The following is a 13,945-nucleotide window of genomic DNA, read 5'->3' on the forward strand; positions in this document are numbered from 1 at the left end:
ACCCAGCCCCATCTTTGGCCTACCCATAGGCCATTCCTGCTTGGTCTCCATTAGCTGGGGAGTCAAGAAAAAAAATAATCAAGCAAAATAGATATTACTGAATTTGGGTAATTGTTCAAAAGCTAGTATGTTGTGCAGCTAGGTGTCTCAGATATTGCTAAGACACATTATTTAAAACTTAAGAAATAAGGGGGAAAATTAAACTGTGTCAGGGAGTAAGAATTCTTGTCCCTTTCAAGGGACCTCCTAGCTGGACTGATAATCTAACTGGGAGCTTCTGGGTGTCTCAGTCAGTTAAGTGTCTGCCTTCAGCTCAGGTCACGATCCCAGGGTCCCAGGATAGAGCCTCACATTGGGCTCCCTGCTCAGAGGGGAGTCTGCTTCTCGCTCTCCTGCTACTCCCCTGCTTGTGCGCTCTCTGTCGCTCAAATAAAGAAAATCTTTAAAAAGGACTTAAAATCTTTTAAATCTGAAATTTTAAAATCTTTAAAATCTACACTTAAAATTTATTATTATAAAAATAAATAAATATTTAAACTCTCTAAAAAAAAGATCTTTTAGAGAGAGAGGGAAGGAGGGAGGGCAGGAGAGGGAGAGAGCATGAGCAGGGGGAGGGGCAGAGGAAGCAGCAGACTCCCCACTGAGCAGAGAGCCCGATGTGGGATGTGGGGCTTGATCCCAGGACTCTGAGATCATGACCTGAGCCGAGGGCAGACACTCCACCAACTGAGCCACCCAGGTGCCCAATAAATAAAATAAAATCCAAAAAAAGAAGAATCAAACTGACATAAGACAGATTAACAGAAGAAAATGAAAGTTAATAGTGTATGTACAGGGAATCAACACAGACATAGAAATTCCAAAGACAGGCAAAATAAGATATATATGTTATCCTGAACTAAGAAGAAGGGGATAGGGGTCTGAGACTTCAGAAGAAAGAAATGGACTTCACAAGGCAGTAAGAAGAGCAGATGTTTGGTAATTAGATGTTTGTCCTGCCATACAGATGGGCCACTCAGATAAAGTTTATCTCTGATAATAACTCTTATTCTGGGAAAAATCCCCAATTTAGATTCTTCTACGTGGTTAAGAGAGGAGCAAAAGTTTCTCTTGAGTCCACAGGTCCCAAGGGCCTTCAGCTCAGAATAATCTTCATGCTAAAGGGGCCCATCTTGGGGTAGCCTGCCCTTGGTCCCTAGAGTTGCATGTCCTTTCAAAGCCATATTGGGATGTTGACAGGATACTCAAGGATTATTTGGTTATCTAAGGGATATATATCTGTGTGTAACTGCCATTTACTATTAAGTAAGGGCTCAAACTCTGAAGTTATATGCTAATTCTGTGCAATAGAAAATAGAGCCTCGAAGTTAGTTTCGTTGCCCTTTAGACAGTAATCAGTTTTTTCTCTAACTTAGCACATTTATCTCAAGCTGCCTTTCCTAGCAGACTATAAATAATGTCAGTCCTCAAAAATGCTATTAGAACCAGATTACCATCTTATTGATCCCCTCATTAATGAGCTGAATAAAATTTTTGACATACATCCATTCTATACTGGTATGAACACTGTGTTTTTAACTTTTGAAAATCACTCTCTGATACTATTATGTCTGACTTCAAAGTCCTTGGTCTTGGGGCACCTGGGTGGCTCAGTGGGTTAAAGCCTCTGCCTCCGGCTCAGGTCATGATCCCAGGGTCCTGGGATAGAGCCCCGCATCGGGCTCTCTGCTCAGCAGGGAGCCTGCTTTCTCCTCTCTCTCTGTCTGCCTCTCTGCCTACTTGTGATCTCTGTCAAACAAATAAATAAAGTATTTTTTAAAAAGTCCTTGGTCTTTTCCGATACTAGATGACCTTTCAAGATGGGCATGCTGATATATATTGGAACAGGAATAAAGTTGTCACCCCCTGAGGTTAATTTTCTCTAGAACTGAAATAGTTTATGCTCCTTATCTCTCCTCATGTCAAAGATAGGCCCCCATGTTAGGCCAGTTGTTTGAGAAGAGCTTTTCCCTTGCAGAAACTTCTGGTAAAAGGGAGAGCTTGGGTACAGTGACCATGAGATCTATCTAAAAAATTGTTTCTGAAATTTTTGAAATCTTCAAATACAGTCTAAGTCATTGAAGCAGAGCCTTACATTCCTCTTTGAGGGTTCTTTCACATTTGGAAGCCTCTGGGATACTTACAAGTAAACTCAAGATGCTATTCCAGAATGGACTTTGAGGAGTGGAGAGAGGGGCAGAAGGAGAGAATCTTCAGATTTCCCACTGAGCTCCTGGAGCCAAACTCAGGCTCCATCAATCTCACCACCAACGAGATCACAACCTGAGCCGACACCAAAAGTCAGATGTATAACCAACTGAGTCACCTGGGTGCCCGTAAATTCTTTTAAGTAAGGATAATAGTTAAAGATAGTGGAATATGCCACCCCAAAACATGCCAGGGAAGAACAACTATTTTGAGGTGGCAGATTTTTGAGAAAAAGTAGACACCGAAGAAGCTCTAAAATCAAAGTAGAATATACTCTTCTGTGAGAAACACTGATGTTTAGAAGGTTAATTACCACCTGCAAGCATGTCTCCGTATCAGTACCAGGAAGGGAAGGATGACTCTAAATTATAAGAAACTCATCAATGGAGAAGGTAGGGAATTCAATCTGTGTAACAATTTGTGTTTTTCCAATAGCCTTCCATACCAGGGCTTCCCCTGTTGCCAACATCTTTCTTTTGTCTTTAGCTGACATTGCTATTTAAGGTGGTAGCTTAGGCCATTTTAAAGTTATTCTCAGTTTTCCTGGTCTCTCCCATGTATACCCATGTATACAGGAGGTATACATGTTATCAAACTTCTCTTTTTCTCCTGTTAATGTGTCTTTTATTCCAGGGGATGCTCAGCCAAGAGCTCAGAAGAGTAGAGGGAAAATTACCCACCCTGCCTTACATGGTTATTCAAGGGGGGTAGTTACTGAAAGGATGCATAAGGAGGGTTCTAGAATTCTGAAAATATTCTCTCTTTCGATCTGGACACTACTTATGTGTGTGTGTGTGTGTGTGTGTGTGTGTGTGTGTATACTTGATGAAATTTTGTAGAGCTATGCACTTCAGATATTAAGATATTACATATTTATATTTTATTGTTTTAAAGATTTATTTATTTGACACAGAGAGATCACAAGTAGGCTGAGAGGCAGGCAGAGAGAGAGGGGGAAGCAGGCTCGCCGCCAAGCAGAGAGCCCACTGTAAACTTTTAATTAAAATATAACATATAGGGGCGCCTGGGTGGCTCAGTGGATTAAAGCCTCTGACTTCAGCACAGGTCATGATCTCAGGGTCCTGGGATGGAGTCCCGCATTGGGCTCTCTGCTCGGCAGGGAGCCTGCTTCCTCCCTCTCTCTGCCTGCCACTCTATCTACTTGTGATCTCTGTCTGTCAAATAAATAAATGAAATCTTTAAATAAAAAAAGCATTAAGAGATGACTAAATTGGGGTGCCTGGGTGGTTCAGTGGGTTAGGCCGCTGCCTTCGGCTCAGGTCATGATCTCAGGGTCCTGGGATCGAGTCCCCCATCGGGATCTCTGCTCAGCAGGGAGCCTGCTTCCTCCTCTCTCTCTCTCTGCCTGCCTCTCTGCCTATTTGTGATCTCTCTCTGTCAAATAAATAAATAAATTCTTAATAAATAAATAAATAAATAAATAAATAAATAAAAGCGTTTACATACATTGTTTTTACACTTTCCTTTTGCCTTCATGACACTTCTCTTCAGTGAACTCAGGGTTTAGAAAAAATTCCAGGTTGGGAACTGTCTTTTATTTCACTTCTGCCCAGGGTAACCAACTTATCCCAGCTGCCCTGGGAGTTTTCTGGGTTGTTTATTTTTTTTTAATTTGTTTGTTTGTTTCAAGTAGGCTGCACGTTGAGCATGGAATCCCATGCAGAACTTAAACTTACGACCCTGAGATCAAGACCTGAGCCGAGATAAAGAGTTGGACCCATCCAACTGAGCCTCCCACGCACCTCCTTTCCTGGTTTATGTACGGAAAGGTCAGTTGGTCACCCTACTTCTGCCTAGAAATATAACAGAATTTGGGGAAGAGATTATTAGCTAAAGTAACTAAACTAACTAAAAAGAACTGACTAACTTTCTGGAGTGGAAGGAAGAAGACCATACGTCATCATCTCTATAAATTATACAATGGTTACTGTTATTACTCCTCATCACAATCAGTGAAAGATCTCTATTTGAAAAATCAAAGACTTTGAAAAGTCAGAATCTACATTAACCTAATAGCATAAGTCACACGTGCATACACACAGAACCATCTGAACCTAGATCCAGAGGGAGCCATTCGGTTGGAAAGTTTACTTTTAAAAAGGTCAAGTTATTCTCCCTGTAGTTCCTGTAGACAAGTGATTTTAGAGATAGAGGCCCCTTGAGATCTAAAGGAAATGCTATTATAATATAAATAAACCTCATGCAACCCAGCTGTGACATTTGATACCAGAGAGAATATGACCGAAAATACACAGCACCACTCTGGCTTTTCTCAAACAGAAAGGGAATTGTCAGAGACAACTGTAACTTGCAAGGACAAAACCCCAAACATGTTAATTTCCATTTATAGGATGAAGCCTGAAGATGCTGGGGAGGGGGGTGGATGGTAGGAGTATTGTGCAGGATAGCTACCTAACGGAAATACTGAATTCAATCTTGGTTGGACATGTCCAAAATGGGAAGCCAGAGAAGAGAAGACGCAGTTTAAATGAACTGTTCTCAGTCAGTAAGTCCCTTAAACAAAATGTTGTTCCTTTAATGTCTTCCATTACATAGTGATTAAATGGGCTCTCATGCAGCTCTGATTAAAAACACTTAATGTTCCCTCCAAAATTGCTTTGGATAGAGCAATCTCATGTCAGGGAATTAATTCAGAAGGACTTCCTCACAAGAGCTGAAGGAAATCTGCACCTTCAATCCACAATCTGGAAAGTATCAGGCTTTAGATTACCTTTGGAGGTTTACAAATTAAATTCAAGAAGCCTGATACTGAGTGAGGTGGTCTTTAGACAGTCCACATACACGTTTAGTCTTTTAAAACTACTTTCTTTTTTAAGGTAATCTCTACACCCAATATGGGCCTCGAACTCATGACCTCAAGATCAAGAATTATGCTCTACCAACTGAGCCAGCCAGGTGGCTCTGAAACTATCCTTTTAACAGGGGTGATTACCAGTATTCTTCAGTAAAATGTACTTGTTTACCAGAGTAAACTATTTGAATAGCACAGTTTTTAAGTATTAGCTTTTATAAAGTATCTCTTTTTCAGAGGCAGTACTCTGAACTTTCGCCTTTATGACTTTTGGGCACACTATGTGTTTAAACTCCGCACATGCATGGCTTACTATTCAGCTACAACCCATCCCAAAACAAGCCTCTTTGGCAGATTGATTATTTTGGGCTGATTATTTTTGAGAGGCTTAAGACACAAGAGAAAGCTCTAAAAACAGAGAGGTTGCCCTTTTGTTTTTTGTTTTGTTTTGTTTTTAAAGATTTTATTTTGAAGTGATCTCTATACCCAACATGGGGCTATCAAACTCACCACCCCCCAAGATTAAGAGTCACATGTTCCACGTTCCACCAACAGAACCAGCCAGGGAACCCAGAAGCTGCCCTACAAACATAAACTTGTTTATTGTGCTTTCCTGGTAACCTCCCATAACTGACTCTGTGCTCCAACATCTTTTCTTTTTTAAGTAAACTCTACCCCCAACATGGGGCTTGAACTCACGACCCCAACATCAAGAGTCACATGCTTTACCTACTGAGCCAGCCAAGAGTCTCATCTCTTTTTGTTTTCAGCTGGAGATGGTATTTAAAGTGGTAGCTTAGATCATTTGGGAGAGTTACTCAGTTTTCCTGGGTCTCTCCCTCGTATAAAGGAGATATGTATGTTATTAAACTGCTCTTTTTCTCCCATTACTCTGTTTTTTATTTGGGCGGGAGGTGGCTCCTCAGTCAAGAACGCAGAAGGAACAGAGGTAGAAGTATTTTTCCTCACATACCTGGGCAATGATGTGTATTAGAACAGTTCACTTCTCCTTGTGTCCACCTGGGAAGAGATGCCTCTCAGCCTTTTCCACATGGGACTCTAATCCTTCTCTAGCAAAAGCCATAGCGTAACACCATTGTGGGGTGCACCATTCACATACATGATCCAAGGGGAGCTGGTCAACTCGAGTTGTGTGATGTCTAGGCCCTGTTGCTCCCTCCAGTTCTATTTCTGTTCTCGTTGAAGGAGGATTGGTCATTTGTTCATAATGCCCTTAAAGTCACTGTTTCTATGCTTTTTTTTCTTGGGCTTTTTTTGATTGTCTACCCCATTAGTACTAAGATTTTCTATCACAATCTCCAATATAGAAACATACCTTTATTTATGAAATACAAACATGTGTCAACACACTCACACACTAATTTTATTAAGTTTAATATACAAAATAAATATGTATAGAACTTCTACCTCTTCCTCTCCCTCTGTCCCACCCTCTCTCTAAAATAAGTAAGTCTTTTTTTTTTAGATTTATTTATTTATTTATTTGACACACAGAGATCACAAGTACGCAGAGAGGCAGGTAGAGAGAGAGAGAAGGGGAAGCAGGCTCCCGTCAAGCAGAGAGCCCGACATGGGGCTCGATCCCAAGACACTGGGAATCACAACCTGAGCCGAAAGCAGAGGATTTAACCCACTGGCCCACCCAGGCATCCCTAAAATAAGTTAAGTCTTTTTAAAAAATGCATACAGGCTAAAAGTGAAAGCATGGGGAACTATATACTGTGCCAATACTAATCAAAATAAAGCTGGAGTGGTTTCGTTAATATCAAACTAGATTTCAGAGCAAAAAATAAAACCAGGGATAAAGAGGGTCATTTCCTAATGATAAAGCAGTCCATTCATCAATAATGTATAAATCATAAATGTTTATGAACTTATTAACACAACTTTAAAATACCTCAAGCAGGGATACCTGCATGGCTCAGTCGGTTAAGCGTCTGTCCAATTCTTGATTCCGTCTCAGGTCATGATCTCAGGGTCCTGGGATGGAGCCCTGACTCTGGCTCTGCGCTCAGCAGGGGTCTGCTTGAGATTCTCTCTGTCTCTGCCTCTCCATGTGCTCCTGCTCTCTCTCTAAAATAAATAAATGAATAAATCTTTTTAAAAAAAATGAGCAAAACCGATAGAACTGAAAAGTAGAGTACCGTAATCAGTCAGATACTTAAATATTCCCCTCTCAGTAACTAACAGAACAAGTACACTGAAACCAGCAAGTATATGGAGAGGTAAGCACTTATCAGTTCACATGACCCAATTAACATCTATGAAATATTCCATCCACCAAGAACAGAATATGCAATCTTTTCAAATATACGTAGAATATCTAGCAATATAAATCATAGTGTAGGCCATAATGCAAGTCTCAATAAATTAAAAAGGATTCAAACTAGGCAAAGTGTATTACAGGATCACAACGGAATTAGAAATCAAACAGAAAGATCTCCGGAAAATTCCCAAATGACAGAACTTTAATTCCTGGACAAAGAAGGAATCTAGAAAAATTAAGAAGTATTTTTAACTGTATGAAAATGAAACATGACATATTAGAATTTGCAAGGTACACCTAAAGCAGTGCTTAGAGGGAAATTTATTGCACTAAAAACCTGTATCACAAAAGAAGAAAAGTCTGAATTCAAAGACCTGTTTCTAGGATTAGCTGGGAAGTTAAAAGACTATATAAGCCATGTATAGAGATTCTCTGGACATAGATGCTCTTTTTTGAGATTCTTATTCTTGGCCTCTTTCGGTAACTGGTAATGACAATTGGGCCACATCCCTTCGTATTCTCGTGGCCCTTTCAGCTAGAAAGAAGCTCCACATCCCCACTTCCGTCACATTAGAAGCCTGAACAGAAACTAGATTCAGGCTCAGGAGAAAGAACACCTGCGGGGGCAGGGGGAGGGGCACCTGGGTGGCTCAGTTGGTTAAGCAGCTGCTTTCCACTCAGGTCATGACCCCAGAGTCATGGGATGGAGCCTGGCGTTGGGGTCCCCGCTGAGTGGGGGGGCCTGTTTCTCCCTCTCCCACTCTCCCTGCTTATGCTCTCTCTCTTTTCCAAATAAATAAAATAAATCAATCTTTTTTAAAAAATTGTTTAAGAACGCATGGGAAAGAGCCTTGAGGCCAGTTTCTAGTCTAGGCAAAAACAGTGCTCATTCAACATTAGTGATATAATTTGCCTCACCTAAGCCAAGATCTCCACACAGAGGTTTGGGGGCCAAAGAAATACAGAGTGTATATTAGTCTGCTTGGGCTGCTATTAAAAAAAAAAAAAAAAATGGGATGGGCTGGGTGACTTAAACAGCAAAAATTTATTTGCTCATGTTTTTGGTGGGAAGTCCAAGATCAAGGTGCCAGCCGACTCAGCTCCTGGTGAGAAGCACTGGTTGGATTGCAGATGGCCAAATTCTAGGTCCTCCCATGGCCCTTCCTCGGGGCAAGGGCACAGAAATCAAGAGAGATCTCTCTTCTTGCCCTTATAAAGCCACAAAACCCATCATGAGGGGCTTACTCTCAGGACTTTGTCTAATCCAACCTCCTCTCAAAGGCCTCTCCAAATACCATCCCATTAGGGCTTCAACATATAAACGGAGGGAGGGCACAAATCTTCAGTCCAAAGTAGAGTTCCTACTAAAGTAGCTCTCCCAGAAATCTGCAATATGGCAAGTTGCTTGTGAAGAATTCTGGGACTTTGGTTCCAGTCATCTTTATCTCCTCCTTGAAGACCCAGCAAATATTATGCATTGTTTTAGACACTAGAAGAGAAAAGAAGCCTTTATTAACTCAGGGCTCATGACATTACAGCATTAGTAACAAAGGGAGTCGGTAACAAAAAGGGAGATATGCTGCAGAAGGGGGTGAAGGATAGACGAAGAGTAGCAGAGCAGCTGAATGCCAATAGAACAAAAGCCGGACTTTTTATCCAATGTGACCTTGAAGTCTGGGCTCTTCCAATCATCGGCTGTGGGACTTTGGACAGGTTCTATCTTGGAAACTCAATTTCTACATTTGTAAAATGAGACACTCTCAAATTTGTTGTGAGACCAGAAGACTATCTGGAGAACACTTGAAAATATTTATTCCAATATTGTGTTGCCAATCATTTGGGTGTCTTCTCAGCCATTATCTCCCACCAGAGACGCACATCTGAGACACTGTATCACATAATCGTGTTCCTACGGGACACGATTTGTGCCCCTCCTCCTCTCTCCTGATATGAATATTTAGAGACATCAAATTGAGGTTAAGTATCTTCTCATGCAGTCTGAATGCTTTCATCAATTTCAATAGTCGAATTATATAGCCCCACCATGCCCTCTCCCTGTAAGGAACGGAAAAGACCCAACTCTATTCCAACGACTTTGGTTAAGTATTTTCCAATGTATTTTAGGATGATGAAAAAGAAAACTCCATTAATTTATTAACCCAATATTTATTGAGTGTCCACCAAGTACTGGTCTAGCTATCAGCCACACAGCAATGAACAAAATACATCAAAGTCCCTTACATTTCATGCCAATATAAATAACTATAATGATATAAACTTCTCAAAGTCTCTTGACCTTGTTCCAGAACTTCTGTTTAAAATGGTCGTCAAGGGCGCCTGGGTGGCTCAGTGGATTAAGCCTCTGCCTTCGGCTCAGGTCATGATCTCAGGATCCTGGGATCGAGTCCCGCATCGGGCTCTCTGCTTAGCAGGGAGCCTGCTTCCCTCTATCTCCCTCTCTGCCTGCCTCTCCATCTGCTTGTGATCTCTCTGTCAAATAAATAAATAAAATCTTTAAAAAAAATTAAAAAAAAATCGTCGTCAAATCCATTCTCAAATAAAATTGGTATTTAATTTGTATTTTGACAGTGCAAACTAATGAAGCCATCTATAGTGCTAGAGATGAAGGTATCTGGAGTACATTTATTACATGAAATGAACATTGAGAAAATGACATATAGAGAAAATGAACATGCTGGGAGGAGGAAGAAAAATTTCTTTGTGACAATCATTCATTTTTCATTCTCTATAAAAGTTTATTTTACATTGCAAGAAGGGAGGAAACATCATGAAGTATTTAGACTATATTACAAGTTACAGATCCATGTTCAATGTATCTAAAAGAGAATAAAAGAATTGCAGAAGTTAACTTAACCTAACAACCCTACTGAAAAATTCTAACAGTACACGGGTTTTCTCAACTTGAGTTTCTAAAGTCACTGTGTAGCTGTTTTACCAGATTTTCAAAGTCAAGTTTTTGACAGAGTCCAGGAAATCAGCCTTATTGCTAGTTAAAACATCATCTTTGAGCACTTATATCCAATATATCAAAACTAGCAAAAGTTTAGCTGCAACTTTTGGGGGCGGGGAGGGCTGGGGCTGTCTGGGTTTCCTTTCTCCTGGTGAGCCCTAGGACACTACACACTCTGACTATCTGAGGGAGCCAGATTTCTATTTTGCTAGCCCCACGTCTCGTACAAGTTGCTGACTCACGTTATGGAGCGGAATTAAGAACCTGTCTGAATCAATAGGCATTTGTGGCAGCCAGTGCTAGTTGTCCCAACATCCATTTTCTCTTTCTTCTAAGGAAGTAGAAATTTCAGCTAGGCACAGCATTAACAAAGGTCAGCAAGATCTTGGAAAGCAGCTCACAGGCCGTGGAAGAATAGCACTGGGATAAAAAAGAAACATTTATAATGTTGAACACTGTCTGCTGCATTTTGCTGCTTCTAGCGACATCCTATAGAGGGATGGACCCCAGCCAGAACTAGTCAGACGCCAGGGAGCAAATCGCCCCCACGAGCTGCCCAGCTTCTGCGGAACTAGGGCAGCGGCAGGAGGGCACGCAGGGGTGCTGGGAACGGGACAGTCTTAGGCAATTGCACTATCTCCGTCAAGTTCCCGAAGCCTGTGAGCCCTTCAACCCCTAGGCCCTGCGGCTTTCTGCCTCCTTCCTCCAGAGGAGTTCAGGGCCAAGACAGATTCTTACTGCCCTGAGACTGACCCCTTGGGATGGTTTCTTCTATATGTAATTGACAAGCAGCACACAGACCAGAAGTCTATTAAATGTTAGAGAGAATCTGAAAGCCAAAGAAACCAAAAGGCTGGTTTGCAAATGCCTGTGATGATGAGCTCCTGCACAGGAAAGGAAAAATAATTTTCCCTTTATCCTTTGAGGTTCTTGGCTGAGATCCCCCTCCCCCTATAATAAAACCCAGATTAATAGGAGAGACAAACAAGTTTAATGACATACATACCTCCTGTATACATGGCAGAGACCCAGGAAAAGTGAGTAACTCCCCGGAATGGCTGCAGCCATCACTTTAAATACCAGCTTCTGCAAAAGACAAAATATGTTGGGGGTGGGGAGTCTGTTCTGGGAGGCTATCAGACCAGGCTCGGTAAACAAGGGTGTAGCCGTTATGCATACTTAAATCCCTGCTTTCTCCAGGGATGACAGTTTGTAGAGATACAGAGTCAACCACCTCTTCCAGGAACAAGGAGGGAGCCACCCTTGGAAATCCAGATTCCCCTAAGGCATGTAAAGGTCTCTCACAAAAGTGTAACTTCTACTTGGTGTTCCGAGCTTTTTCCGGGTCTGCAGTATTTTGAAAATACCCAGCCCCAAATAATCCTTATGCTGCAGAAGCATGTTTGGGGGTGGCAAATTCTGTTCCCCTCCACCTCAGGCAGTTTCAAGGCCCCCAAACTGCTCAGCAAAGAATGGATGGTGAAAGCGAACCCATCCCCAAGAGAGGCCCACTGCGAATGTGGCCATAAGCAATCAATGGAAATGAAGCTTCTGGAGGGTCAGAGAGGACACGGCCGAGGGTTTTCTTGAAAGGAGCAGAGCTAAGGGCTATCAGAGGAGCTAACTGAGGAAGGTGACCCAGTGCTCGGGCAAGGAGCTTTTGCATTTCCAAGCCAGTTGGTCTCCATCCAATAATCACCAGGAAAGGCCAGCAGCCAAGTGTTGTCACGTTGGTCTTTCCAGTAGCACCTTTTCTACTGTCACCCTGCACCTGCTCTACCGTGATGCTGTGGATGGCACACATCACTTGTCTTATTTCTTACATATTGCAGGATCACAAGAAGTTACAATTTGAACCTCACATAGGGGATCACACATCCCTCAGAGATCCTGAATTTCGAAACGTATGCAAGTGTGGGGAAGGAAAAATCATTTTCTCTCTACTCGTCTCAGTTCTTGGCTGAGACCCCCACGGTAATAAGAGAGAGATTAACGGGAGAAAAGCAAACATAAGTTTAATAACATGTACTTCCTGTACACATGGGAGAGACCCAGGAAGACTGAGTAACTCCCTGAAATGGCCCAAACCACGTGCTTAAATACCTTCAGACAAAAATAAAAGAAAGACATTGGGGGAGAGGGGGATGCCATTTAATGGGAGGAGACTGGAAAAAGCACAGTAAATGCAGGTAAGGTAATTAGGCAGATTGAAGTCTTCCCCTTCACCACTGCTAAGGGTTTCTGGATTTATTTTATTTTCCTGAAGATTTTTTTCTTTATTTATTTGAGGGAGAGAACAAGCAGAGGGAGAGGTGACGAGAGGGGCAGAGGGAGAGGTTCGTAGAGCAGGGAGCCCAAAACAGGGCTTGATATCAGGACCCAGGGATTATGACCTGAACCAAAGGAAACGGTTAACCATCTGAGCCACCCAGGCACCCACAAGTTTCTGGTTTTAGTCATCCTCCTCTTTCTGGGACAGAAGGATCTATGCCTACAGAGATTTCCCTTATAAAGGTAAATGTCTCTCTCTCCTTTTTAAAAAAGATTTTCTTTATTTGAGAGAGAGAGCACGAGCTGGAGGGAGTGGTGCCGGTACAGTGGGAGTGGGAGAAGCAGACTCTCCCCCAAGCAGGGAGCCAGACTCAGGGTTCAATCCCAGGACCTTGAGATCCTGACCTGAGCCAAAAGCAGCCGCTTAACCCACTGAGCCGCCCAACTGCCCTGAAAGATAAATGTCCCTTACAAAAGAGTAACCTCTACTGGGTTTCAGAGCTTCTCCAGTAATCTGCAGTTTCTTAAAAATAACTAGCTCTCAAGATGATCAGTGACAAAGAGGCCTCTTTTAGGATGGCATAATCTGCTCCCCTTGGATAGCAATGGATTGTACGGGGGAGTTCTCTCCCTTAGCAATGCGTGTGCTCTTGTGTGTGGGAAGAAGTGTACACAGAGATGTTTGTGTGTCCAGAAAATCAGAACGACAGGGGCCAAGAGTTTCCCCCCAAATTTACTTTCCCCTTGTATCATAATAGAATTTTGAGCTGAGTGTGTAGCTCCCTAAAATAAACACTTCACTTACAGCCTTCCTTGTAATTAGATGTGGTCATGAAAACTTCTAGCCAATGGGATGTGAGAGGGCATGCGGTAGGTAACTTTCAGGTGGTGCCCTTAAAGGGAAGGCGCGAGTCTTCCCCTCTCCCACTTCCCATTAGCTGGAGTATGAAGGTGGTAGAGAGCCCTCTGGGATCAGGAGACTGTGCAGCATTCTATAGATGGCAGAACAAGATAGAAGGAATCTGGTTTCCTGACACTAGAAAGCACCATACTAGCCTAGTCTTTTACAGAAGAGATTTTACTTATCTGTTATATATAGCCAAACTTATTAACTTATTCATAGGCAATTATGTATCATAATCTAGTTCTAGAAACTAGAATGGGGTATTTTTCACTTTTGTGTCGGAATGATAACTTCCGTAGCTTCAAGCAATATGAAATGTAAAATGAAAAATAATGGACAGGCAGAGGGAGAAGCAGGCTTCCTGCCAAAAATAATAATAATGGACAGTTCTGACCATGCCTACCTAGCTGTGATTCTAGTTCTCTTCAGATG

At 42.1% G+C, this 13,945-nt stretch overlaps 1 long non-coding RNA gene across 1 annotated transcript in view; it reads right to left on the reverse strand.

Annotated features, from left to right (window-relative positions):
• The window catches only part of LOC132006771 (uncharacterized), a 53,822-nt gene extending 44,975 nt beyond the window's left edge, over positions 1-8,847 (reverse strand). Inside the window, exons 1-2 of the long non-coding RNA XR_009401220.1 lie at positions 8,613-8,847; positions 7,014-7,174 (exon numbers count right to left, since the gene is read on the reverse strand). This is a non-coding gene — a long non-coding RNA (uncharacterized LOC132006771). The remainder of the gene's footprint in view (positions 1-7,013; positions 7,175-8,612) is intronic.
• Positions 8,848-13,945: the final 5,098 nt, after the last annotated feature.

Source organism: Mustela nigripes, chromosome X (assembly GCF_022355385.1).
Source record: "Mustela nigripes isolate SB6536 chromosome X, MUSNIG.SB6536, whole genome shotgun sequence".
Taxonomy (NCBI): Eukaryota; Metazoa; Chordata; class Mammalia; order Carnivora; family Mustelidae; genus Mustela; species Mustela nigripes.